The sequence below is a fragment of the Dipodomys spectabilis genome, unplaced genomic scaffold, assembly GCF_019054845.1.
Source record: "Dipodomys spectabilis isolate Male_0828 unplaced genomic scaffold, ASM1905484v1 ptg000233l, whole genome shotgun sequence".
In the NCBI taxonomy this organism is placed as follows: Eukaryota; Metazoa; Chordata; class Mammalia; order Rodentia; family Heteromyidae; genus Dipodomys; species Dipodomys spectabilis.
In genome coordinates this window covers 6121391-6148613 of record NW_024870910.1, presented here as the reverse complement: position 1 = coordinate 6148613, position 27223 = coordinate 6121391, and the positions used below count along the sequence as shown (strand labels likewise).

The 27223-nt window shown below is 47.9% G+C and overlaps 1 protein-coding gene across 1 annotated transcript in view; it reads right to left on the bottom strand.

Moving 5' to 3' along the window:
* The window catches only part of Agbl1 (AGBL carboxypeptidase 1), a 353278-nt gene that overhangs the window by 900 nt on the left and 325155 nt on the right, over nucleotides 1-27223 (bottom strand). The gene's annotated exons all lie outside the window — the stretch shown is intronic.

Sequence of the window (27223 nt, the reverse complement as noted above, 5' to 3'; positions counted from 1 at the left end):
GGCATACCCCTCGCATTTGCATGAGACTCCTGCTTTCCCGAGGACTTTCTAATCACTCCCTACTTAGGACTTAACCAATTAGGATTAGCAGCATGCTGGGCTCCTACTCCTGTGATTTATAGAAGGCAAGCACTTCATAAATCAGGCAGGGCTGTTCATCCACCTGCCTGGCCATAAACTACGAAAATGGGTAATCAGCAACACCGTTACAAGTTAGCTCGGGAAATGAATCAGAGGCCAGTTCTTAATTGTCTGCTGATGGATTGGAGGCACCCAAACCCTCTGCACCGTAAACTGGAGGTCCGACGGAACGTTGCCTGAATGGAACAGAGAAGATGCGGGAAGAAATAGAAACTCTGCTTCCAGTACCACACTGTTCGACGGACATCATGTTTCACAGGTTGACTTGTGGGTAATAAGAAAGTCATTGAATAAAAGGGAAGGGAAGGACCAGCCCAGCTACAACATAATCTGATGTCTGAGCGTCAGAGCGTCAGAGACTCACTCACCTGCCACCATGCTAGGGGCAGAGTTGGTTGTCTGGGGCATAGTCAAGAGTCTGACTTTAAATACTAGCTGCTGTGGGACTTTGGGGAAAAAAAAAGACAAACACACACACTGAATCTTCCAGAATGGCATTAACAGTGTCTCCAAGAGGTCAGGTGAATATCCATTGGGAGAACGCAGGGACGATGTCTTGCGGTCCATTACAGAATACAGGCCATTAGAACTATGTGAATTCCATTGCTCTGCTACGGAAACTAAAGAGACAGTAGGAAATGGCATGGAAAGAAAACTCCTATTTAAGTCTGATGGTTCACACCTGAGTTACGGGTCGCTGCATCCAAATCGGCACACACCTGAGTTACGGGTCGCTGCATCCAAATCAGCACTGCAAACAATTTCTCCAAATGCAACTTTTATGGCATTGTTTCCAAATTCAGGAACTTGGGGTGGCTTTCGCTTTCTGTGGCTGGCTAATACAATACAGATAACGGGTAGAGAGGACTTTGCTACAGGGTTGACTTTCCAGGAATCCACAGTGAGAAGAGGTAGCCTCACCATAATAAGGCCCTGGCTTTCCTCCAAGTGCCGCACGATTAAAAAAAAACAAATAGACCTAGAACTCTAAGGCCAGGGAGTTCATAGGTTACCAGATCAACATTTAAAAATCAGTTGTAGACTGCTTTGTTAAATGATAACTCCTTTGTACACCAACTTAATAATAAAAAAAATGAACTCAAGTTGCTAAACATATATAGTAAAAAGAATGAAGTACTTGGTTAAGAATATAGCAGTATATACACCAGGCTTACATGATACAAACTAAAAAAAAAAAAAAAAAAATCACAGAAATCAACTGAGCTCTAAACAAATGTTGAAAGATAGCTAGCCTAGAAGATGGAGCCTGGTACTGCTGGTAATTGCCCCAAAATTGACTTTCAAATCTAACCTGATCCTTATCAGAATCTCAAAGGGGTTTCGTTGATCTTGGCAAGATGAGTCTTAAATTTCTATGGGAAGGAAAAGTCCTAGAAATAGCTTTAAAATATTGAAAAATGAGACTAAAGTAGCCAGAAAATCACTCTCTTCAATTCCAAGATGCAAACTCGACAGTAATAAAGATAATTTGACAGCCATGCAGACCAATAGACAGACAAGAACACAAAAATAAAGTCAGCTGTCTTTTTTTTGATTAAAAAATGTGCACAAAATTCAAAGCAGGAAAAGATTGCCTTAAATCAAAAGTATGGGGGAAGGGACAGTTCAATATCTATAACACAGAAAAGGAAAATTAACCTTTACCTAAACCTCAGACTTCATATGAAATTAAGCCAAGATAGATGATGAGTTGAGTTGTAAAACATAAGCCCATAAAAGTTTTAGAAAAATAATATGTTTATATAAAGCCAATGAAATCTTGAAGCAGACAAATATTTCATAGAAATTACAAAAAGTATCTAATATATAGGAATCCATAAGATTAAAAACTGTAATTCTGACTTTGTGAAAGATGCAGGAAAGGAGAGAAAGCATTTTCAAAGCACATATTTGATAAAGGACTCATATCTAGAATTTGTAAAGCATTCTCAAAGTGACACAAATCATCTATTTGCAAAATACACAATTGACAGGAAGACACATTTTTTTTTCCTGTAGAAGGCATGTGGGTGGACAATAAGCCCACAGAAAGACACATATCAATATAGCCATTAAAATGCAGATTAAAATGCAAATTAAGACTACGGCAAAATATTACTACCCACTTAAATCTGCACCTGACTATTCATTGCGGTTTTATTTGTAATAACTCAATCCTAGAAACAATCTCAGTATCCTAAAGTAGGTGGACAGTTAAAAAAAAAAAAACATGACAGTAGAGGCAAACCATAGAATATCAACCATAAAAACAAGAGAGCTACAGACATTTGTAACAACACAGACCTTAAGGGCATCGTGTTCAGCGAGAGAAAGCACGTCTCATAGGATCATGTACTGTAACTGATTTTGTTCACCATTTCTTAGATGGAATAACTCTGGAGACAGAGGCTCAATGAGCAGCTATCAGAGCTTAGGGGTAATTAGAATCATGGAGTCAATGTGATAGTAAGAATGCTCTGGTGGTGATGGCGGTTTTGTCTCTCTTTTTTTGTTTGTTTTGTTGGTGGTACTGGGGTTTGAACTCAAGGTCTGGCACTCGTTTGGTTGTTACTCTACCACTTGAGCCATGCCTCTACTCCAGTCTTTGGTTCCTTATTTTGGAGCAGGGGGGGAGGGGGTGTTTCACAAGCTTTTCTACAAGGGCTGGCCTCCCATCACAATTTTCCAGATGTCAGCCTCCCGTGTTGCTAAGATTACGCACTTAACCTTCTGGCATGCAGCTAGAGGACCGTTTCATAAACGCGTCTGAAACTTGAGAAGACCCGCGTGAGGGGGCTTGAGGGAAAGAAGTAACTGGCCAGAATTATGTCCTGTGAAATAAAGGAGGACTTCCTCACCCAAGACGACTGCACTCAAGAGGGAAAAAATGATAATAATCGAGGACTTAGACATCCCCCCCCCCCAAGACGGTGGAAAACATCAGTCACGATATCAACCCAATCTTGTGAAGCTGTTAAATGTCTGCAATTAAATCAGACATGTCATTTAATCAAAATCCCAGTGGCCGTCATCATTTGTAATGCAATCATCGTAAATATCACGCGCCTTGCGTTGAAAGTCAATACCAAGATTCTGATGTCAAGAGCACTCCCATCAATGATCATTTTCTTCTGGACATTACATTCAATAACATTAGTGAAGGAAAAATAAAACCAAGATATTTAAGTATGTAAAGAGAAAATGAATACTGCTATTTGTTGGTGCTATGATGATAGAGCCAGGAAACTCAAGAGAATCCATTAAAAGAACGTTTTGGAATCAGTAAAAGTTGATGTCGACAGGCTGAGTTGAAACTCCTTTGTACAACTATGTAAGGATGATAATAATAATAAAGGAAACATCACACATGCTCACTCGGCTGAATCTTTATACCCCATTCCTCCCTACAGCGTTTGGGGTCAAAAACAACTGCCAGTGATCCGATCCTGCCAAGTCCATCATCTTCATCCTTGAGCCTACCAACGCAGCTGCAAAACCCAGGCTTCCAATGAGACCATTTTACATTTAGCCTGTCCCGCAATTTGCAACTTTATGATGTGATAAATAGAAATTTCTTTGTTTTGATTTTTCATTTGCATATTTATTGAGATATGACGATCTTAATTAGTTCTGCTTTTTTTCCCCCATCCATTTTGTTTGTTTTCTTGGTTGGAAGGGAAAAAAGAAGAAGAAGAAGAAGAAGAAGAAGACAGCTTTTCTATAGTGCAAAATAATTCTGCATGCTAACAGGGTGGATCTGACGCAGCCTGTGGCAGTCCTTGATGTTGATGCTGCTTAAAACATGCAGCTTTGTGGATTTTTTTTAACGCTTGTTTTCTCTTTAAATGCTGAGACTTGGGTGCTTTCCAGAGCTTGAGAGGCAGCTACCCTACTGAGAAGCCAGAGGAACACACTTTTAAAATTCCAGACACTAGCACTTACCCAACCTCCTGCCTGTCACCCATCTCCCATTTGAAAAGCTGGATCCCCAAGGGATGCCCGTTGGTGAAATGCGTGTTGGAAGGGCATACCAGCCTTTGGGGTGGGGGGGCTAGAAAAGAACCACTGTGATCTCCCTCGGGGGGTGGCGGCGGCTGAGTTTGGGGATACAGGGGATCATTTGGACACATTGGTCCACTTCGTGCCATTGCTCCTCGATCCTGAATTTGCTAGTATTTCTTAGGAGCAGAAGTGTGGGAATGAATGCCGGGGCCCCATCTCCTGTGTCTCGGAAGTCCATTAGACAGCTCGTAAACACCTAAAGACTCCAGTCACGTCGACTGTGAGCCTCCAGCCGTCATCACCCAGAACAATTAGCACCGTTCCCCGGGGCTTTGTGCTCCTCAGTTTCCTCAACGCCGACCCAGAGTCTGCCGCGGATTCAACACTTTTGAGGGAAAAGGACGGACTTTATTATCTCAATGACGTCTTTCTGTGGTGGTGGTTGTTAGCGCCCTTCCCATAAACAGGGAGAGGTAGAATACACTGGGGAGCAAACGGACCACAGGTAAACATCGCGGAGACACCTGCTCGGCGCCCAGCCCTTCACACTCATTTTTCGCTTCATTCAAAATACAAACCCACAAACAAGTCTACGGGATAGTTAAGATCGGGGCTGCTTCTGTCTACAGCTTGTAAATAGAGAGATCTGAGAGGCTTAGGTGTTGTTCTTTTTTTTTCCCCCATGGGGCAGAGAAGCAAACCAAGCACTCCCCACCCCTTACGACCCAAACACTGAATATTCATGTGCAAAGTTTACCTTGCCCGAGGAAAGCCGGGATGTCCCAATCGTGCAGCCCAGACTGCCATGTCTTGGGACCGGTCGTGTGATCTAGAGGTCTGGTAAAAAAACCCATTGTCGTTTCTCTCACGGAAAGGCCTGGAAACACATGTCCCTGCCCCCTTCTTGTCCCCTAGCTATGTGACGGGTGATCAGGGGAAATGGGGTCCGAACCGTTCGTCAGAACAGAAGCAGAAGATGGGAGAGGAAAGAGAGGGTGGAGAGAGCCTGGCGACGTGAGCCGTGTTTCATGGAACCTCCTGAGCCTCCTCGTTTGGTCTGCCCGAGTTTCCCTCCCACCGTCTCCTGACAGATGTGAAAGATGGTCTGACCCAAGCGGGCTGTGGGCAGAGACAACCCCGGCGCTGCTCATGAAATCCCTCCTCTAAGGGGGCTGATGAAGCCGGTTGGGCCGAGCTACCCTGCTGTTTCTTCAGCTCTCGTCTGGAATTTCCCTCGGTGTCAGGGATGGAGTGTGGTGGGCACGGCTGGCTGTACTTTGTAGCCAAGGGGCAGAGGTGGGGGAATGAATCTCGGCCATCTAGGAATCTTGGCCGAGGCCCTGGTGTTCTGACGTCACTCGAGCGGAGACTGCACCAGCGAGCAAGCCAGTTGGCCACTTGAGAAGGGAGTGATGATCATGATCGAGCCATATACACTAATATCATAGCGTCTGAAAGTTACCCCTCCCCATGGCGTGGTTTGCTGCTTTTCCTACTCGAGGGTGGCACTCTGTCACCCAACAGTTCCACTTCTGATGGCTTTCATCCTGAATGATTCCACAGACGTTTTATGGGGATAGCTTTGGGTAAGGGCTGAGAAGCTTCCACAGAAGAGGAGCAAATGAAGGTAGCCGGCTCCACGCGCTACGGAAAGCATGGCAAGTCCACTGGGTCACGAAAAGTTATCACACAGGAGCAAGGGCGGATCTCAACGTGGCCGCATCTCACTCATCTACGCGCCTGCAGAACTCCTCATCTCCTCCGAGAAGCTTGCACGAGAGAATTCTCTTCTTATTTGAAAGGAAACCAAGAGCAGCTGTAAAGAAGGATGCATCTGCTGCAGCCACTTAAGATCTTTGTTTAATTTGTGGTCTCACTTTCTCTGCTAAGTGCTGTCGGCCGGCCCTCCAGTTTTCTAGGGGGAGGGGGGCCTTTGCTTTCGTATATGCCTCAAAACCACAAAGAAATAAACTCGGTTACAGAATATCAACTATGCAATGTGCAGGGACCCACCAGGCCCTAGCAGAGGCTGGGAGTGGTTTCTCAGTCACTGGGAAAGAAATTGTGGCTTTTTTTTTTTTTTAAAGTGGAACATAGCATGGTTCGAAGCCAGCCTGGGCAGGAAAGTCCATGAGACTCTTATCTCTAGTGAACCCCCAGAAAACCTGAAGTGGCGCTGAGGCTCAAGTGGTAGAGCGCTCGCCTTGAGCTGAAGAGCTGAGGGACAGTGTCCAGGCCCAGAGTTCAAGACCCATCACCCGCAAATTTAAAAAAAGTGTACATGGGTTTTGCATCTGTGGTACACCAGAATTAATCTCTGCATTTCTTTGCTGACTCTTGATTGGATCTGAGGGCCACTGTGAAGCGTCCCGGTTACCGGAATGACGCGTCCTGACACACATGCTCCTCAGTGGCTGGTCCTGGCCCATGATCCTCGGAGGACGGCCCTCTGCCCTGCCCTTTAATTCCTCTGCACCGGTCCTTTCCTGACATTACTTTATGTCTGGATTAACAGCTTTGATTCACGGTGGCTCATCACAGACAGGCAAATGATAGTGCCGGGAATGCAAAGGAAATGAGCAATGCGGGTGTCACCGCAGCTAGAGGCCACGGCTACAGTCAGAGAACTCATAGGAAGTGGGCAGCCCCACAGAAGTGCACGGCTTGGGGGAAATCACCATCTCTCTATCTCTATCTCTAGAAAATTCTGTCTCTTCCCATGTGGTTATGATCCTCTACCCCCAACATGGCGCCATCGCCCAATTCTACCTTAGGTAGAATTCCAGCTGACTGGAGTAATGGAGAACAAAGGCTCTGAGTTTTTAGTACCAACGATATCATTCAAATGTATACAAGATTGATTTTTCCCCCCGGTGTATCTGACATGAGATTAGTAGGGCCTGATTTTGTTTGTTCTGTTGTGGGAAGAGCTCCAGTTTGCCGAGTAAGCACTTTCCCCCTGGTCAGCCTCTCCCGGGGTGGCCCAGCCGGGCTGTGCGGCCGCTGCCCGGGGCCTGGCGGGTGCTGTGGAGCTGGGTTGTTTGATAGTGCAACTGAGAGGCTGGACCCGGAGACCCGAGGCAGCGGAGAGAGCCGCGCCTGCCCTGGGTTCTCTCCCCCATGCTGGTGCCACGAACCGAAGCGATTCATCGCCTCCGGCTCAAATAAAAGTGATCCAACATTTCCAAAACTCAATCTCCCAGATCGGCGCCCCTCCCGATCTTGGCATGGAGAGGCGGGAGGACCAGCGTGGAGCGGTAACCCTAACCTCCTCTTCTCCATTACATTCCCCCTGTCCTACCAGGGCAAATTAAAGCTTGAGTGGATTTATGCACATCGTCATGAATCTGTGCCTGTGGGTGGAGATCCCTTTATCCAGAGCATCCTTTCCTTTCCTTCCTCCCTTCTTTCCTTCTTCCTTCCCTTCCTTTCTTCCTTCATTCCTTCCCTCCTTCCTTATTTCCCCCTTTCCTTTGCTCTTTCCTTCCCTCCCTCTCATCCTTCCATTCTTCCTTCCTCCTTTCTTTTCTTTCTTCCTTCCTTACCTGCTTTTCCTTCCTTCCATTCTTCCTTCCTCCCTTCTTTTTCTTTCTTCCTTCCTTCCTTCCTCCCTCTGTCCTTCCCTCCCTTCCTCCCCCCCCCATCTCTTTCTTTCTCAACTCATCCTTACTCTACTGGAAAGTTTTGAAAGTCTTCTGTTGTATAAAGAGCTTCTTAAATGTCGCCATTCCCTGGGAGACATCTAGTCCTTGGTAACATGATTTGTAAGCTGGCCCACGCCGTGGTAGTGTACCTGGAAAGATGTCACCCTGAGGGGGACAATAGTCCTACCTGAGCAAGAGGGATTTGGCTCCGAGTTCTCTGTGACCTGACGATTCCGAGGGGCTTGACTCGGGCCGTCTTCCCATGTTCAGAATCACCTCCCCCCAACCCATGAGAACACGGCCACGTGAAGCCGGACGAGATGCTTAAGCAGGTGTCCACTCTGTGAGAGCAACGCGAGCGAGAAGGCTGGACTCTGGCAGAAGTCTGAACCGGCCGGAAGCGGTTGTGTGGGGATGAGAGCACCGAAGAAGAAGGTGCTCATCTGTATAACTAAGATGTACGGTTCAAATGAAGGGAGCCATTGAAAAGTAACAACCCAAAGAGCCAGGGCTGAGGTTTGGGTCTGGGATGCGCCCCGAGGCTGGGTGTTTGAAGGCTGGGCCACTGGCTATGGTGCTACTGGAGGAGGGGAGAGGGAAGAAGAGAGACAGAAGAAGAGGGAAAAGGAGAAAGGGGGACAAGAAGGGAGAGAGAAGAAAGAGGAGAGAGAAAAGGAAGACCAGGAAACAACTCACTACAGCCACGCTCTGCCCCCTACTCCTAGGGAAGGGGCCGGGGGTCAGGGGTCAGGGACGGCTGTCTACACCGCAAGCGCACAGACATTGAAGGGGTGAGGTTGTTTGAGAGAATTCCTTCTGAAACTGCTTTGACTCTTCAAAAATGACAAGTGCTATGATGGGCCTTTTTTTTGCCCCTTAAGATCATTTGCTAAAGCTTAAAATGAACTGACAATTTTACCTCTTGGTACTGGTTGGGTTGCACAAAGGGTTTTCATTCTGCCAGCTCCGCCCAGGCCCACAGCACACCTTTCACATGTGCGCGTGAAGTATTCTGACCACATTTACTCTCCTTCACCCATGCAGTTCCACACATGGCCCTTACGGTCTTCATTCACAAGTCTACCTCAGACCTGCGCCGTTCACCATCAGCAGATCTCTGCGTTCTGTTTCACTCTGTGCCCCATTTTATTTCATGCTGGACTTTTCATCTCTCCTTCATAGAAAAGGACTATGAAGCAGGCTGTTGATAGTTGAAGATGAAGAAAGCAGACACGCACGCACGGGTGGAAGATGAAAATTTACAGGACGGGTTAAATGTTTTAAGAGGTTAAATGAATTAAGAAGAAAAAAAAAAAGAATTTGGCATGGCTGTTCAAAGACTCAGCTTTGTTATCTGGGGAACTGTCTTCCAAACTCTATGTTTCTATCAGACTCTCAGGTTTCAGATAAAAGGATTTAGTGTTGCTATTGTTACAGACTAAAAGAATTCTTTACACAGGCCTTTTTCTTGTAAGAACAAAATCAAATCTCCTTGCTTTCTCAAACACTGGGGGATTCGGAGGAGTTTACAGAGCAATGAATTTTGATCTCGGCTATAGGAACAAAACCAAATGGCGCTTGGTCTCAGCGCTGGCAATCTCCAACCACAGACGCAGGGTTGGAACCCACAGCTGGGGTGGATGTCTTCATACATCCTAGGTCTTCACTTTTATCTACACATCATTTGCTCTTTCCTGCGCCGTTTTCCTGACAATCAGGCTGCATGATCATCAGGCACAGCGGCGAAGGAGGTAATTCCAGATATAAAACTGGGAGAAACCAATGGACAGGTGAAATGAGGTGTGACATGCTAATGAGATATTATCTGACATAGAGAGAGGCGTTGGCTTCGTGCTAAGCAGATGAATAATCAATCTGTGATACTGGAAGAGAGTATAAACCCCACGGCCAAGACATCTAACCTTCCCATCAGATATCCTCTTCTTCAGGAATCTAAAAGGAATCTTTTAACTTTGCTCAGGAATCTGTCAGAACCTTGGGAGACAGTTCCCCCAGCCATCTGATTTTAATTTATCTCACATTCAATTTTAAGGTAATTTAATTAATGGGGAATTCACGGAAAGAATCAATTTTGCTATAAAGAGGACTGATGACCTTCAAGGAAAACATTCTGATTTGAACAGTGAAGAAAGCGCAGCTTTAACTGGCCTAGTAGAAAATAGGGGTGGCATAATTTTAGATGATAACGTGGGCTTTATTTGCATGCCAAAATGTTGAAAGCAGCAGGAAATAGTCTCCGAGGATTAAAGGCAGGCGGGCATGCAAGAAAAGGCAAGCATCTTGTCAGAGAGACGTCTAAGAAGGCTTGTCACAGGGTTTCAGGAAATAAATATTACTGTAGGAAAAGCTGAGAAAATGTACTATAAACATAATAAAAGACACCGTGCACTATATTATTGTATGTTTAACATGATGCACAATAATATGTCACAGCAACTTGGCAGAAGGAAGAAGTAAATTAATATCACTTAATAAAAACCATGATTCTCCATTATGAGAACTATGATAAATCGCCACACAGATGTGGGTACTTACAGAGTTATTTTCCCCTTAATTGAAAACTAAATTGTGATATCTTATAGTTCATTTCAAAGGCTTAATTCAAATGAAAAATAATATTGGGAAATAAGTGTTTTAGCTTGTTTTTGTAGCATATGCCCTATTAGGTAGCTGGCTTTTTTTTTCATTTACTAATGGAACAATATAACAGTAACAAATCTACTGTCTTTGAGAACTTACTGATAGGCATTTGGTAGTTACCCTTATCTCCTTTAACTCACTGGTGTCACTTTGTAGTACATTTTATCTTATTGTATTTTTTACAGTACCAGGGGTTGAATCCAGGACTCTTAGACGCTAGGCCGGCACTCCTATTACTTGAGCCACGTACCAGCCATGTACATACCTGTAGTATGTTTTTTTCTCTATTCTGCAATTTTCTGGTTTGATTTTCTTTAAATTAAGCAGTTGCAATAAAAGGCTACAATTCCACCTGTTGGATGACCTTGACAACACATCCATCTTGATCAACGCCATTCCTAACACGAGCATGTTTTTTTTTTGAAACTTTGTATTTTAGCATCTAAGTATTCTGGCTCTGATTTATTACTCCTGTGTGCCTCTCCTCACTAAGACACTTCAGAGCTCCTAATTTACATTATCATCCATCCATTCCATAAACACTTATCACATGCTGACAAATCTTCTTTGGTCTATTTAGGTAAATAGACCATTAATTTACAAAAATAAAAAATCAAAAGAGAGAAAGAAAGAGAGAAGGTACAGAAGGGGGAACATGTCCATCTACCGCGTGCTGCTGGGAGCAAAGGCTGGCTAAGAGAGCAAGAGAACCCAGAGGGCTTGGAGGTCGGGGTCAGAGGTCAGCCTCCGGGTTATTCATAGAATGGTCTCAGTGGCAGCGGCGCAGGCAGTGCACTCTGGGAGATGGGCGGTGGAATCCAGTGGCTCCAAGGAGGAGGAGGGAAGAGATGCCCCCAAGGAGAACAGGAGAGGTCTTTGGTCGAGATGAGAGGAAAGGGCAAGCAGGACAAAGAAGAGCGGGCTCCGAGACCCGGTACCATGGCAGAGTGTGGCCTGTGGCCCCTTGGGGAGTGTGGGACTCCTGGTGGGACAAGGAGGCGGGGAGGAGGGGGCTGGAAGCCAGAGCTAGTCACCGAGAGAGGGAAGGCCGGCTTCATCCTGCAGGTCATTCCATTGTATGCGTATCGGCGAGATGCTTCCACGCACTCTTCCGTTAGCATTTGACATGATTACTTAAATATAACTTGTTTGGAATTAGATGTTTAATTTTAAGACATAATTAATTGGAGCAACGTATTAAATGATATTTGACATCTATTAATGAGGATGTAATTACATGTTATTTAAAAACTTAGCGCAATACCAATATTTTCTCATAAAATGAAGTGAAGCATACTAACAAATAAAGTGTGTACACGCACGCTCTCAACGGCTTGACTCAGTTCATTATGGGATCCACATCTCCAGCAGTGTTCACTCCAATTTAGGAGATGTGCTTAAAAATGTCCTCTCCATACAAACGTCCATGTGTGAGGGAAATCCAGCAATACTTTCACAGTAGATGCGCACAAAGAAAACGTGGAGGAGATGCCCATGAGGCTCATGAAGTTAAAAACTGCTCAAAAGGACCCTCCATCCTCTCAGAGAGAGAGGAAAGAAGAGAAGAGAGATGGGAGAGACTGGAGGGAGGAGAGATGGAGGGAGAGAAGAAGAGAGGAAAGGAGAGGAGAGGAGAGGAGAGAGGAGAGATGGGAGAGAGAAGAGAGGAGAGATAGGAGAAGAGAGAGGAGGAGGGGAAAGGAGAGGAGGGGAGAGGAGAGATGGGAGAGAGAGGAGGAGAGAGGAGAGGGGAGAGGAAAGATGGCAGAGAGAGGAGAAGAGAGGAGAGGAGAGAAAGGAGATGAGAAAAGAGGAAAGCAGAGGGAGGAGAGGAGAGGGGAGGGGAGGGGAGAGGTGGGGAGAGGAGGGGAGGGGAAGAGAGGGAAGAGATGGGAGAGAGAAGAGAAATCAAAGAGAGAGTTCCGCCAAGGGCCGCCATAAGGCTGACCCTGCATTCATGCAGGAGCATAAGGTAGGTTCCACTTCCTGCAGCAGTCACTAACTTAACTTTAACTCTTAGGCCTTAACCCTTTAGGACTAATGTCTTCTACACATCTCACTGGGTTATGGGTTGGCCACTATTAAGATGGCTCACTTTCCTAAGACAAGAGGTCATAAAGGTAGGCGATGCGTCCAAAGGTCGCTGAGCAGCCAGTGAGCTGTGTAGGATCCTAGCCCGTTCCTCCCCCCCTCCCTCCCTCCTTCCCTCCCTCTTCCCCCCTCTCTCTTTCTGCTTCCCGACGAACATGAGGAGCAAAGCCTCCTCTGTACCATGCACTCCAGCAGCACAGGGCCAAGCAACGGTACACCGACGTAAACCTTCCCTCCTTCCACACGGATCATCTCAGCCAACATGGAAGTACGCTCTGCTTTTCCATTCTGAGGAAGGAGGAGGAAATGGGGTGCGTTGCGCTTTCCTCCTAAATCTTTGTCATGGAACACAAGCGGACTTGTGAGCCATGTAAGGGTGACTGGCCAAACCCTGTAGGGGTGGTGAGGGGGGGAAGGTTGTGGGTTTCAGGGGTTGTACAATGCGGTCTCCTGAGGAAGCCTGGGCCAGGTGAGGAGGACAGACGGACGGACAGAGCGGGAGAGGCACGGGGTGGGGCCGGTGGGTGCTTTCTCACTCTTCCCTGATGCAAGGGAGTGAACCTGCAGCCCTGAAGCCGGGGTTAGGGGCAAGACGTGAAGTAGGTCCCTGAATTACTTCCAGACAGAAGTAACAGATAACCCAGAGGCTACGCGGGATGAGAAATCAACCGAGAACCATCAGGAGGATTCTCAGATGGTCAGTAACAGAGACTGACAGCGTTCCATGAGGTCAGGTCTCTGCCAGCAGCGTTATGGAAACATACATACATACATACATACATATATATGTACACACACACACACATATTCTTCACATTTCCATCAAGTTTATTCTATATCTCATATTTGATTCCATGCCGATGCAAGAAATGCCTTTCGGCTAGAATACAAACAGACTGACAAAGGAAACGGGACGAGACCCAGGCTGCTTGGCATTGGGAAATGGAATATGGCAAAGCTGGTCAGGAAGGGGGTTGGGCGGCGAGGGTCTGCCACGCACACCACCAGCCCCTCGCCCCCCCTCAGCCCGAGGCCCACCTCCTCCACCAGAGCCTTCCAGGAGTCGGGCTGGGGGCCAGGCGTGGTGCGCCTGGAGGAATGCTCCGGCCTCCCTCCCTCCCTCTCTCCCTCCCTCCCTTCTTCCCTCCCTTTCTCCCCCCTCCCAGTAAACCAGACCCTGAGTTCAGTGGAGCTGGGATGTGGAGATGGGGCGGAGGGTCCTAACTCCTGCAGTGAGTGTTTGTGCTCTCCCCCCCGTGTGTGCACACGGACCTACAAACACCAGCCCCCGCACACACGTGGGATGGCGGAGGACTGAGCCACGAGGAAGAAGTCCAGTCTCCACAGGAGTGAGGTGAGAGCCTTCCCTGGAGCCTCACTCGTCCACCCCTCTGAGGTCTCCTTTCGGATCCCTTGTCGGTCCTCCAGCCTTTGGACATGGAGCCACATGACAAAAACCAGAGACCACCCAGATCTGTGGAGGGCCCGTGGAGGATGGGGCTGCTGATTTGCCTCTGGGCTGGTCCCAAGGAGCGGGCACACGTGTGGCACCCAGATCTTGTGTGGGGTGACTGCGTCAGGGTTTGACGAAGCGGATGCTCTGAGCACTGCGCATGTGGTTGGGGGTGGGAAGGGGGTTACGATAGAGCTCACCCTTTTATTGCTATTAGATGGTTCTTAGCATTTAGAGTGACAAGAGATGGTGGTCCATTTCCTTTCGACAGGGGTCATTGAAAAAAAACACAAGAAAAAGCAAGATGCGTGTTTTCCTTTTTTACACACACACACTCTCTCTCTCTCTTGCTCTCACTCTCTCTTCTGATTTTAATCTCCTCTAAGCCCGTGATGACATCTCTGCTCTCTGAGCTGTAAATGAATAGCAATTGGACTGTTTCCTTATGAGAAAGGGAGAGTTCAGGAAGGAGTCAGAGCCCTTGGAGACTGGTCTTCACGCCGGCACACACTTTCAAGGTAGTATTTTTAACCCCGTGGGTGGCTAACAATTAGTGCTTTATTAAAAACATCCTCTCTTTTTCAAAGCAGAGGCTAGATTAGAAATGAGGAAAGAAAGGGCCGACATAGACCAAGAGTCACTGTGTTCACGGACTACTTTGCTGAATGGCTACTCCTCCACACAACTAAAGAAAAAAACTAAAGAAGTGGTGTTAGGAAGAGTAGGCCAGTAGTAAAAGAAAGGATTATTTCATCCAGCTGTGCCTGTAATTATACATATACCTGTGTCATTAAAACAACCCCTAAGATATGGATTGCTTTACTTGTTTTTTTTTTTTCAAACTTCCATCCCAAAGAGGTTAACCCCAGGACATCAAGGGTGCAAATTAATGTACCCCTCCCTGTTTCTCTCTCTCTCTGTGGTTCATCCCACATGGAGTGAAGTCCTCCCCCCCAAAAAAAATACCATCACAGAGAGAGGAAGCATCTTAGTCTATTGGAGATGCTGTCAGTAAAATAGCACAAGCTGGGGTATCCCGAAAAAATGTAGCTTTCTTTCTAAGCTGGGTACCCGTGGCTCACGCCTGTAACCCTAGCTTCTCTGAGGATCATGGTTCAAGGTCAGCTAGGACAGGAAAGTCCGTGAGACTCTTATCTCCAGTTAACCACACACACAGAAAAAGCCAGAAGTAGAGCTGTGGTTCAAGTGATAGAGCACCAACCCTGAGCCAAGAAGCTCAGGAACACTGTTCAGGCCCTGATTTCAAACCTCAGAACCAGCACGCACGCGCACACACACACACACACACAAAATGAGAGTATTAAAAAAAGTTATTATCACCTTTACTATCTCAATGGTAACTAAGCCGATTCTGAACTCCTTCCTAGAACACCAAAGGATTCTGTTCAGAAACCAACTCATCTGTCCCTGCAGGGAGATGAGAAAGATCAACATGTCTGTGCTCCCAGACGGCCGGCCGCGAGCTCTCAGAATGAAAAGCAAAGATAAGGGCTTTTCTCTGTCACGTTAAACAGGGAAAATTAATTGCTCCCGCAGAGATGAAACCTTGATGTGTGAAAAGGAACCGGGGCCCGCCTGTGGGGCCGGCGCGTTGGCCACCAAATTGCAGCTTGAGGAATACATTCACGAAGACAAATGCCACACGGCTTTCTAATTAGAAGTGGCCTGTCTGGTGGGCGCCGGGGCTGAAGGCTGATGACAGGCAAGGGTTGATGGGGTGGTAAGGTGTGCCCTACGTGCGTCGTTGAGAATGAGCGTCTGTATGCCAGCTGTGAGGAGGAAAACAAGGTGAGTCCATTGAGCGGCGGGAGAGTGAACATAAAACACACCGAGCCTGCGGATGGTGCCATTGTGAGCACGTAACTGGCATCGACGCATGTTTCTATTCGGTTTATGGCTATAGCACACAGGCGGACGATACCATGAACCGTACCACCCTGGCATGCATGAATTCATGGATGATGGACTCTGAGGGCAACTCTTTTATAGCCCTTCGGTGCTGGGAGGCAAACGTCTTCATAAAAGGAGGGGGTAACAATGCTCGATAGGAAACATACTCATTACCTTACTCGTGTACCTGGGACCCCTCTGTAGGGTATCTTTACAATAAAAAATATAGACATTAAAAAAATCAGCCCATCGATTCTGATTCTTACTTTTTTTTTCCATCTGACGAAAAACACTAGAATGTTGCCATACTTGACTTTAAAAAAAAAAAAAATGTAAAAAGACCAAGGAGGAAAACGTGAGCGAAGCTGGTGGGAATTGGAAGGCGAGGGCTGTGACTCAAGCCAGCAGCTCCTGGGATCCCGGGATCTGGTGAATGCGGGTTTTCTGGAGAGGACTCATGGAGTTCACGTGCTGTGATTTCTGTCTCCACGGATGGTATGGCAGTTAACTGTATCACACTCAGCAAGCGGCACCACGATATCGCTCTGAAGCAGCTGCTGCGTTGCCGTGCAGCGGTCATTCAAAGGGTTTGATTTTTTGTTTTTCCTCTCATCAACGACAGGTATCCAAGCCCTCTTTTTCTGGAGTTCACGGGGGGGAAGAGATCTGAGCGCCTGGGTCTTAGGAATGGGAGGAAGTGAGAGTCAGCTGTGTGTTTGGCCGCACAGAGATACAAGTTAGGTACAAGTTCGCCAACAGAGCAGGTGTGATGGCAGGACAGAAACGATGCTAGAAAGACTCGAACCCTTGGAAGAGGCCAGGAGGCACTCAATCCGGGGCACGGACACAGCGGGACGCGCCCGAGGCTCAGACCATCGGGAGGGCCGTTCATGGACGGGAAGATAGAAGCGGAGGGAGGGGGGATTGCTTCCTTTCCATCTGGAGCCTGAGCAATAACACACGACCAATAATAATATGTCTACCGCTCATCCTGCGTCTGCGGCGGCATAGCAGAGCCTCCCATCGGAGCAGTGCCCAGGCTGGCAGGTTTGGGTTAAGTCCACTCCTGCTGCACGTCTTGAAAGGTACAAATTCCCTTTGATGTTCTACTCCCCAAAGCTGAGGCCAGGAGGAAAGAAAAAGAGGAGAAAAAGGAGGGGGAGGGAGTCTTAGGAGGAAGAGGGGAGGGAAGAGGAAGAGGAGGGAAAGAGGAAGAGGAGGAAGAAAAGAGGAGGATGAGGAAGAGGGAGGGGAAGGAGGAAGAGGAGGAGGAGGGGGAGGGAGGAGCTACTTGATTCTGTTTCTTAACCTGAACTCTCCAGCTGAGACTTAAGTCAAGAAGGTTTCTCTGGCTTCTTGGCAGGTTTCCAACCATGAAATGTAACAGACAGAGAGAGAGCTGATGGGAACTGGCGTAAATTACCCTCCCTGGCCAATTAGCTGCCTAGTTCCACAGGCAACGCTCTGATCTCTTTGTCCAGGCCATGCCTCTAATGGAATCCATATCTGAGTTATTCAGTTCCATTAAAAATAAAAACTTGGTTGGGAAGCTTGCCATGCGGTGTCCATAGCCAACTGGCCCAATGGAAAGAGCAGAGCCAAGGCCATCCTGGATGAAACAGCGATGGAGGTGTATCCGATGTGGGTCCCATGAACACAGCCGGCGCCCAGAAGGGACCAGGGCTCCCCTTACAGTGCGGCCTTTCCTCCCTCCCGCCCCCGCCCGCCCGCGTGGCTCCTCCCGATCACTGATCCCTCACATCCTTTCCACCTCCTTGTCCTGTCTCACTTTCCATACATCTATTTGAAATATGTTTGAAATCAATACCGGGGCTCCGGGAACACTTCTGCTCATGGAAAGGTGTGGACGGTTTCATGCTACTCATTTTCACATAAGCAACATTGAACTGTCGAAGGGAAAGGCCTTTGGTTAGACTTGCTCGCTCTCTCTCTCTCTCTCTCCCTCCCTCTCTCTCTCTCTCTCTTTCTCTCTCTCTCTCATTGCCCACCCCCCCCCCCCTTTGGAGAGGATGATTTCTTTTAACCCCCTTAACCACAGTCAGATGCAAACTACGGATTCTTTTTTTTTTTCAAATGTTCTTTCTGAGGCAGAAAGAGCTAATGGAAAAGCTTAAATCCTGCCTTCACCACCCACTCGGTATTTGACCTTCAGAATGTGACTCAAATTTTATAACCCTCAGATTTCTTCCTTGTAAACGGCAAAGGAAAAAAATAAAAGAACACACACACACACACACACACACAAGACAGAGCAAGGATATGGCACTTGGTCTATAGACAGCACTGGATATTAGTGGCTATAAATTGGTTCCTTTCCCTTTCTTCTCTGCGAAGACAATTTAACCGGAAAGGTCAGCCTGTCCAACCATTAATATGAATCTCCTATTGATCAGGGTAGAAGTTCTCTGAGCAGAAGCGGAAAGGAAGTCTTGGGAGAGTCGGGCAAGTGTGACTCTGGCGTGGTTCTCTAGAGCGAGCGCAGCCTGCGGGCAGCGAGGTGACCCGGGTCCCACCCTGCTGGACAGAAGCCCAGACAATCAGCCTGACACCATCAAGTCACAACGTGATGCTCTTTTTCCTCGGGAACTCCCCGAGAGAGTGAGGAGTCGATGTCACATGATTGTAGGGCCGAAAAGAAGCTCACAAGCGGATTGAGCTCAGGCCTGGGCCAGTCGAGACAAGGGATGCAAATTGCCTGGTGTGCGGTCATCTTGTTGGTGCTTCCAGAGGGGAAATACATAGCAGATATGACATATATTACATATACAATATCGATCATAGAGGGGGCGTGGTAGGTGCTCTTGGACGAGAGCCAGGTTGGGGAGCATCCTGTCTCCCAACTTTGGGCTCCGCCCACACCTCGAGTCCACTACCTACCACCATGAGAGGTAGTCCTCTCTTGACCTCTGCTCTGTCGCAAGCTCTTCTCCAAGACACTCAAACGCAAGAATGGAACGAGAGCTTATTCTACGCCATCGTAGGTGTCAGTGACATCACACCGCTAAAAATCAAAAAGGACATGGAAGCCTGGAACAAGTTCACGATTCTCTCCGCTGGGCTGAGAGGAGATGAGACCCGAGGCCGGAGTCTCTGATGGGCAGTCATGGCTGCACCAAGGATGGTGGACATCCACTGAGCACTGGGAAGACACTGGGGATGCCTGTTTGGATCCCTGCATCCCAGCCCCATGCCTGATTTCCCCCTAGCATATGCCTCTGACTTCTCAAGTGGAGAGTTAAAGAACTGAGAGAGAGAGAGAGAGAGAGAGAGCGTGTGTGTGCGTGTGCGTGTGTGCATGTGTGCATGTGTGCGTGTGTGTGTGTTCAGGAGACATGGAGTATGGGTTTTCATAGATGGATTCTGCTGAACTCAGATTCAGAAGCATTTTAATACCCTGCCACCAAGGCACTTGGCGGCTAGGATTACGAAAAGAAAAGAAAAGCTTTAGAAATTCTTTCAGAATAATGCCTGGATGTCTTGAGAGGGTACGACCCAGAACCAATGTCCTTCCGCGTCCCCTCGGCCTCTGCCACCAAGAACACGGGCACTCGAATTCGTCCACGGTCTCTTCTTTCCTCTTCTTTTTGTCCTATGTGTGACACGGCCTGTTACGTTCCCAAGATCTGATTCCCGTTCCCTTCGTTTGTGTCACCGTGCCCATATCTACTAGAGACTCACAGGTGCCAATTTTTTTTTTTTTTTAGCAGTTTTGCTGGATGTGAGCCCAGATACAAACCAGGGGTTGTGGAATGACAGAATGAAGTTTATCTCTCTTGAATGAACTCCCAGGGCGAAGGGGAATAAATGCAATACTGTTCTGGATGGCCTTATGTCTTTCCAACATCTTCCTCGTGATTTCTTTACACGCCTGCCTTGTTTTTCTCTCAAAGCATTAATGGCCACTACATTTAAAAGTCCTTCGAGTTCCATGACAGCTGGATGTGTGTCATGGAAAAATGTCCTTCTGGGGAGGTGGCTTCAGCGTCGAGCTAGTAAACCTGAATGATTTCCCTTGGCTTGGAGCGGTGAAGGAACATCGTAAAGGTTTGCTAGCCACTCTATGAACTAAACTTTTTTTACGTTGGGAGACATGGCAGTCTTGTGAGTTGGCTAGGTGAGATCTTAAGTCACATGGTGAGTGTTAGCCGTAAATAGCCAATGGCTGGAGGTGGGGGTGTGGCTCCCACGGCGAAGGGCCTGTTTAGCACAAGGTCCTTGGTTCAAGCCTCAGCACTACCAAAAGTTAAATAAAGTACCCACAGTGCCTGAAGCGATTTTTCTGCCCAAAAAAAGCATTGCTTGTATATCTGGTCATCGGTATGTGTTTTTCATAGTTACAACTTTATCTATACTCAATGGTTTCGATTTCAATATCCTGATTTCTCTTCTAGGATAGATGCAAGTTTGGCCAAACCGGCAATTATCTTGGCAAATTATAAGACGTGTGTGTGTGTGTGTGTGTGTGTGTGTGTGTGTGTGTGTGTGTGTGTGTGTGTGTGTGTGTGTGTATTCCCGATAGTGCAATCAGCATTTATGAAATGCCAAGAACAGTGCTCACATCTTCAGGGACAGCCCCATTTCCTTTCTTTCCCTGTTCACATGAATCTAGAGTCATGGAAAAAGACAAGAAATTTGCCTCTAGGTTGACCGACCAGGGTCTCCACTCTCTAAGCTCACGCCTTTCCATTTCCTCCACTTTCAACTGCAGCTGACCATTTCCTTATTCCCCGGCTTTCATACCAACAGATAGCCAATTTCTTTTCTTTTTTTAAAAAAAAACGTATCCCACGTGAAGACAACTAAAAAATCAGGCCCCAAATACCGAGCATTACAGTAGCCACACCGGGCCTCGTCCGCCTGCATTTTGCCCTTTCCCAGACTGTTGTCCAGGTCCAGATCCAAGTCCCTCTCTAAGGTTCTCTTGGGCGAGACGCGGTTCCCTTCTAAGTAAAACCCAGTCTGCACCAAAATATCGAAGCAGGTCTCTTAGGAAACAGAATTAAAAGTGTTACGCATATGGTTGGCACGTGGGTTTATTTATGGTCTCGGGAGTGGTTTTACCTCTCTCCATGTACACACAGCCCCTCCCCTCCTGGGGCGTCCTGGGCCTTACAGTATCTACTGCACCACTTCCGGGAGTTACTCTCACCTACAGAGAAGGCGCAGCGACTGATTGGTAGAACGTGGAGGCAGCAGAAAGCCGGCTCTCGGTAAGAAGGAAATGGAAGCACCCACACTCGCAGCAGGGCCTTCCAGGAGGCCGTAGCCTACAACTGACATGGGCAGAGGAGGGCAGCGGTTCAACCCTAATGATCCCTTCTAATTGCCATCACCACTTACATTCTCATCAGAGGAGAGCCCTGGTCCTCAGCTCACCTTTGTCCAGACTTCTCAATGCTCTTCTGTGTGGTGTTTTCTCTCCTGGCTTCCGTGGTTTGTGTGAGGGGAACATGAGAGGACCAGGCCACAACGTTTCACATCGTAACGTGGTCTCTGTGTTTGGCTTCTTGACCAGGACACTTTCCCTATGACTGACTCTTCTCAAGCAAAGGCGGGGTCTTACTGATTGCTGATCTACAGGTGCCTGAGTTCTTACTACTGTGCTTTCTGAAACTCTCAGGGAAGAAGTGTATAGCTAATCGATTCATCCTCACTGCCCCATGCCCCTGCTGTGGTCTGCAGAAACAAGATCCCAGCTTCTAACGTACTCCAGGTGGCATTACTGTCATATTGACAGGAAGTAAATATTGTTCAAGGTACCAGATTGGGACGCAGGTCTAACCGTCCATTTAGGAATAGTACCTGAGGAACTGACACTGATTCAGGGACAATGCCACTATACTAAGAAAGAAAGAAAGAAAGAAAGAAATCTACGGTTCTTCCTTTGCTAACATGACTTTTCTCATTCCATCACCGTCATGTGTATTTTGAGTTAGACTCCGGCTCAGAGCAAGAAGGAAATGATCTGGTGTTCACAGTGAGAGTTACACTGACAGGAGAGTGTGGTTTGAGAATTGGGGAGGGAGCTCCAGAGAATGGCAGGGTTGGCAGAGACGTTTTTCCGGGTGCCATCTGAGGTGTTCTCAGATGACCTGGTGCCGAGGCCATCTGGATGGCAGAATAGAAACGAAGACGATCGCCACTGTCGCTAAGAGTGTCCAAGCCCGCGGTTCTCAACCATTCCTGAAAGTAAAATGCTTGGCGTGTGGCAACTCATTCAATCTTCCCAAACCTCTACGAAGGGTTAGAGCATGCAGACCTTAACTCGCCCCAGACAGAGGTCGGGTTTGAAGCTGGGCAGGCTAGAAATCAGGCTGGGAACCTCAGATGGAGTACCAGGGGGCAGAAGTGGTAAAGAGGAGGTCGAAGGAAGCCCTCTGACAAGTCACAAAATGAGATTTTCAGACCTAAGCCACGCTTTTGCTTTGGGACCAGCTCCGAGCGCACGGCACTGGGTTTTTCTCGGTTCTTTTGAGTGAAGAAAGCTATACGCGATGGATGTGAACTTGCCATTTGCCTCCATTGTACACACTCTGTTTTCTCTAGGATCATCTGAGAATGGAGAGAATGGAAACCGACGCTTCCCACCCGTAGTTCCTTCTCAGGGCCTACACTTCCGTGATGCTCGGTGTGGGCTGTCTACCTCCCAAAGCCCTGCGCGGCTTCATGCAGCAATGAGCTCTGAGACAGGCCGATGGGAGTCTGTCCTACAGGACTGCGGATCATTCAAATAAACTCTTTGATTTTTTTTCTGGTTCCTCTTCCAGAAAACGAGGAGCGTGGTTTAGATGCCTCTTGGGGTGGCTGGTGGAGATCAAATGGAATACCGCATCTATGAGCATTTGATCAGCTTGGGGAGATAAGGCAAAGCACGGTGCCGGGGCTCATGCCCTTCCTTCCCTGCTCACTCAACACCGATGCCTGGACCCGAAGCCCTCTTAGAGATGCTGGAGACGCTACACGGAGCAAGTCAACAAGACCCCGGCTCCAGGGACACCAGGGAGGGGTACAAGGAGACAACTGACATACTTTAAAACCAAATGTGACACTATCGAAGCTGCGTCTGGTGGGACATATCCTCAGGAGGCACCTGGGAGACTGGGATTGGGAGGATCGTGGTTCGAGGCCAGTCTGTGCAACAGGTTCATGATATTCCATTTCAACAAATCACTGGGCATGGTGACATATGCCTGCCATCCTAGGCATGACAGGAAGCAAAAAGAGGCGGACGATGGTCCAAGCCAGTCCTGAGCAAACATTACGAAAACCGAAAAGGGTCAAGGGTGAGATGCAAGTGGTAAAGCACCTGTAAAGTGTGAGGATTAAAGCGGTTCCCCAGAATCACAGAGTAAAACTAATGAGTATCATTAATATTAGTGATAATCGTAAGGTAAGTCTTTAGCGTTCTCCTAAGTTCTGCAAAAAGTCGACACAGGGAGAGATTCTCACGGTTGTTTCTGCCGTAGCACATTCCACCCTCCGGCTCTAACTGATGGGAATACACATGGGTTCTTAGAGAAGGCCTTTCTAGGGAGGGACTCACTGTCCAGTGCCCCCTAGCTCCTAGGAGACACTCTGAACACCAAGTGTGTGCTGGTGACTGACCATTTCCCGACGTCCTCTTGCCGGGAAACATTCCTAAGAGGGTCACAAAGATTGGAGATAAATGGGAAGTAAACCTTTTCTGAGTTCAAATCTTGGCCCGGGCCGAGCTTCTTCAAACTCTGGAGAGAGATAGAGACTGAGATGGACGAGGGTTTGCATTCAGTCACCACATCTGTCACTCTGGCCCCCGTGCCCTGAACTCTGCAGAGCTGTTTTCCCACCTACACAGCCAACCCTCATGTCATCCTTATGATGGCGGATAGTGGGATAGAGGTAACAGAAAAGTGTATTTACCCTGGAGCGTGATAGAGTAAGTTCAGAAATCATGTCTTTATTGTTTTAAGTAGATAGGAGAACTAAAGCCCTCCGGGGATTTTGCCATGAATCAAAGCAAAGCGCTGCCGGTAAGCAGTAACCGGGCAGAAACCGGGCTGGTATCTGGTGATCCTTTTTGCTCCAATGCACAGCCGCTGTCTCGCAGGCCGCTCTGGGCATGGATTGATTCCAGTGGATCAGGATGTGCTAGGGAACCATGAGACCCTTTTCCTGCTCTATGATGTAAGACGGGGGCTGTCCTGGGGGCACACGGACTTCCCTAGGCTCCCCGCTGCCCGCTGAGAAATCCTGGTGTCCACCCCAGGACGTCCGTGGAGCAGAGAAGCAGACCACGACAGCCAACCAGAGCAAGCACCCTGCCACGTGCTCACACGCGCGAGGCCAGCCGGGTGGTGGGAATCACGGAAAATTCACGCAAATCTTTACAATCGGCACGGTTATCCCCGTGTTCACAGCCGAGGGCGGGCAGTCACGTGACTCGTGTGGGCTCCCGCAGTGAGTGTCTCGTGGACCTGACTTGAAAACCCACGCGTTTCCCTGCTACAAGCGTCCCGCGGGTACGATCGCCTTCTGTGATGACGGCGACATGCTCGCGACACGAAGCAGAGCACGCCAGCTACGGCTAGCAGGAACCTTGGCTAACACGGGCGCGATCTCTGGTTCTGACGCACAACGAACCCTTTGCCTCTGGAAGCAGCGGTGCCTTCCCTGTTCTTATCACAGTGAGGGGACCGCCAGGGCTTTTCTTTTCAAAGGGAGCCGAGCGGTGTGACGGGCCTGGGCCCCACGATTCTCCCTGGCTGCGCTCACTGTGGCTTCACCCTGAAATGAGACATCCGTGTGGTCGCCAAAGCTCAGGGTTGAAGCACGGAGTCGTGGGGCAGCAGCTCATGCAGGGTGGACGTGGAAAGCTCTCGTCAGACACCCCGTCATTGGCTTCACACGCTCCTTTGATGAGGAACTACGCGATTCCTTGGGGGTGAACGTCCAACGCTCATAAATAGAGAAGCATCTGAAATACCCCGAGCAAAGCTTGTTTGTAGGAATGGCTGTATCACCGGGTGCTGTGTGTGCCTTTCCAGTGCCAGTGTTTATCTGCGGCAGGATCTCGCACCGCACAGCCCCGCACATCTGCACATGCCTCCTCTTCCTATGCCTGGAATCTCTCTCTCTCTCCCCCACCCCCCTTCATTGTTTTCAAAGCTCCAACTCCTGGGAAGAGTCATTGCCCTCCAGTCTTAAGACAGCACACAATTCTCCTGATTGCTCATTCTCTCCCCTGAGTTGAGCAAGCAGCCCAGTCCTCCTTGTTGTCCATCGGAAGTTCACTTTCCCATATCTGTTAGTAAACACCTCCCGTCTTCCCGCCTACCACATCCGATTCCACTATCGAGGGACACTTAACCCCTCGGGTTCCATCTTCCACACCTTCCTTCTCCTTGTCCACCAACTTCTTTTTTCTTTTTTTTTGGGTCCGGTCATGGGGTCTGAACTCTGGGCCTGGGCGCTGTCCCTCAGCTCTTCAGCTCAAGGCTAGCGCTCTACCACTTGAGCCACAGCGCCACTTCCGGCTTCTTTCTGTTTGCTTATGTGGTGCTGAGGAATCGAACCCAGGGCCTCAGGCATGCAAGGCAAGTGCTCTACCACTGAGCCACCTTCCCAGCCCTCCACCAACTTCTTAATGGCATGCGTGTCACCCGAAGGCTGTGGTCAAAATGGCGACGTGAACAGGCAACGTTCTCATGAAGTGCTCAAATTCAAGAGCTTGGTGGTCACTTTATAACCTGATTCGTGACACAGAACTGATCTCATCATGGTGGTTTTCTTTCTTTGGTCTTTGTTACTGGGGGGAAGAGGCATTTGAGGGATTTGAACTCAAGGCCCTGTACTTACTGGACAGGCACTCTGCCCCTGGAGCCTGGTCCCCGGCCCTCGGTTCTCTTTTCAGTTGTTTTATGTTCATCCTACCAATGCCAACGCTCTGCACAATTTTCATTCTCAAGAACCTATTTACATCAGAGACATTTCCTACACACTGGCTCGGTACAGAGATCGCAATTTATATTTTACATTTCATTTAACTGGAAACTATTTCTAAGACGTAGGTACTGTTGATAAACCAATTTCATCAAATGGGGAAAAAAAATTGAATTGCAGGGAGGTTGGGCAAGAAGTCACAGGAAGGACAGAAAGCCAGACGGTGATCCTAGTTTTCCCAAATTCAGACTGGAGAGATTTGTTACTGCGATATCCTCAGTATCTGGAAACAGCTGTCTGGCTCCATGTATTTGGCCTGACATCTTTGAGTTGCTACTTCTACCAGCCAGCTTCTTTACAGGTCTTTATTTGTATTATCTGATGTTCACATCATTTCCCTTGACCTAAAGGTCTAAAGAGGAAAGTTAACCTACCAGTCAGTCCAAATGAATGCTCCAGAATTGGCTGTTTCAGATATATCAAGTCTTTCCTTGGGTGTGTGGATGGCTTATTAAGGTCACTGGCAAAATGATAATAAAAAGAAAACACTCAAATTTTTGTTATGTCCGTTCTTTGCCGGTATGCAATATGAAATTCTCACTGTATTCAATCTTGCTTGATGCTTACAATCAGCTTCTGAAGTCGGTGATGTTATGATTCAATGGCATACCCATTGAAACTGAGCAAAAGTTCAAGTAACTTGTTCAAGGTCACCTTGATCATAACTATTTAAACCAGGGATTGAACCCTGACATTTTAGCTTCAAGGTCTCTCTACATTTGGGATGTTTTCCAAACCCCTTTAAAGAGATTTAACCTACCCTGTCCCCAATAGGCCCTTTTTTTCTGGGAGTTTCAGTGGCTTTTCTAAGAATCAAGAATGACCCAGCCCTCCTACCTCCCCACGGTGCCTGGCATGGGATGGCTGAAAGAAAAGAACAGTTAAAGCCGAGACAAAAGTAAATAAGTATTTTCTTCATCAACAACCTATTCCACGCAGGTCTTGCCTCCTGCCCACAGGAGACACACTGCAGAGCAAGGATTTTCCTGTTGCGGGTGATGGGCTGTTACTGTCTTCTGAAACTTGGAAGAGAACGTGGGTCCAGACATGTTTGTCTGCATACGTGCATGTCCACACATGCTCTCTCTCGCTCCCTTGCTCTCTCATTCAGCTTAAAAAAAAAAAAGATGGAGTGGGAATGGTAGTGGTATCAGGCCCTCCTTGAGATGGGCTGTTGAACAGCTTGGCCTGCTCAGGAAGCAGTAACAAGGTGTAATTTGTAGTCATGTAGAGCCCACATGCCTTCATGCCAGCGTAAAACATTTATAAATCAGGCCCTAATGAACAGCTTCGCTGCTTTATGACTGCATTCAACTCTTTC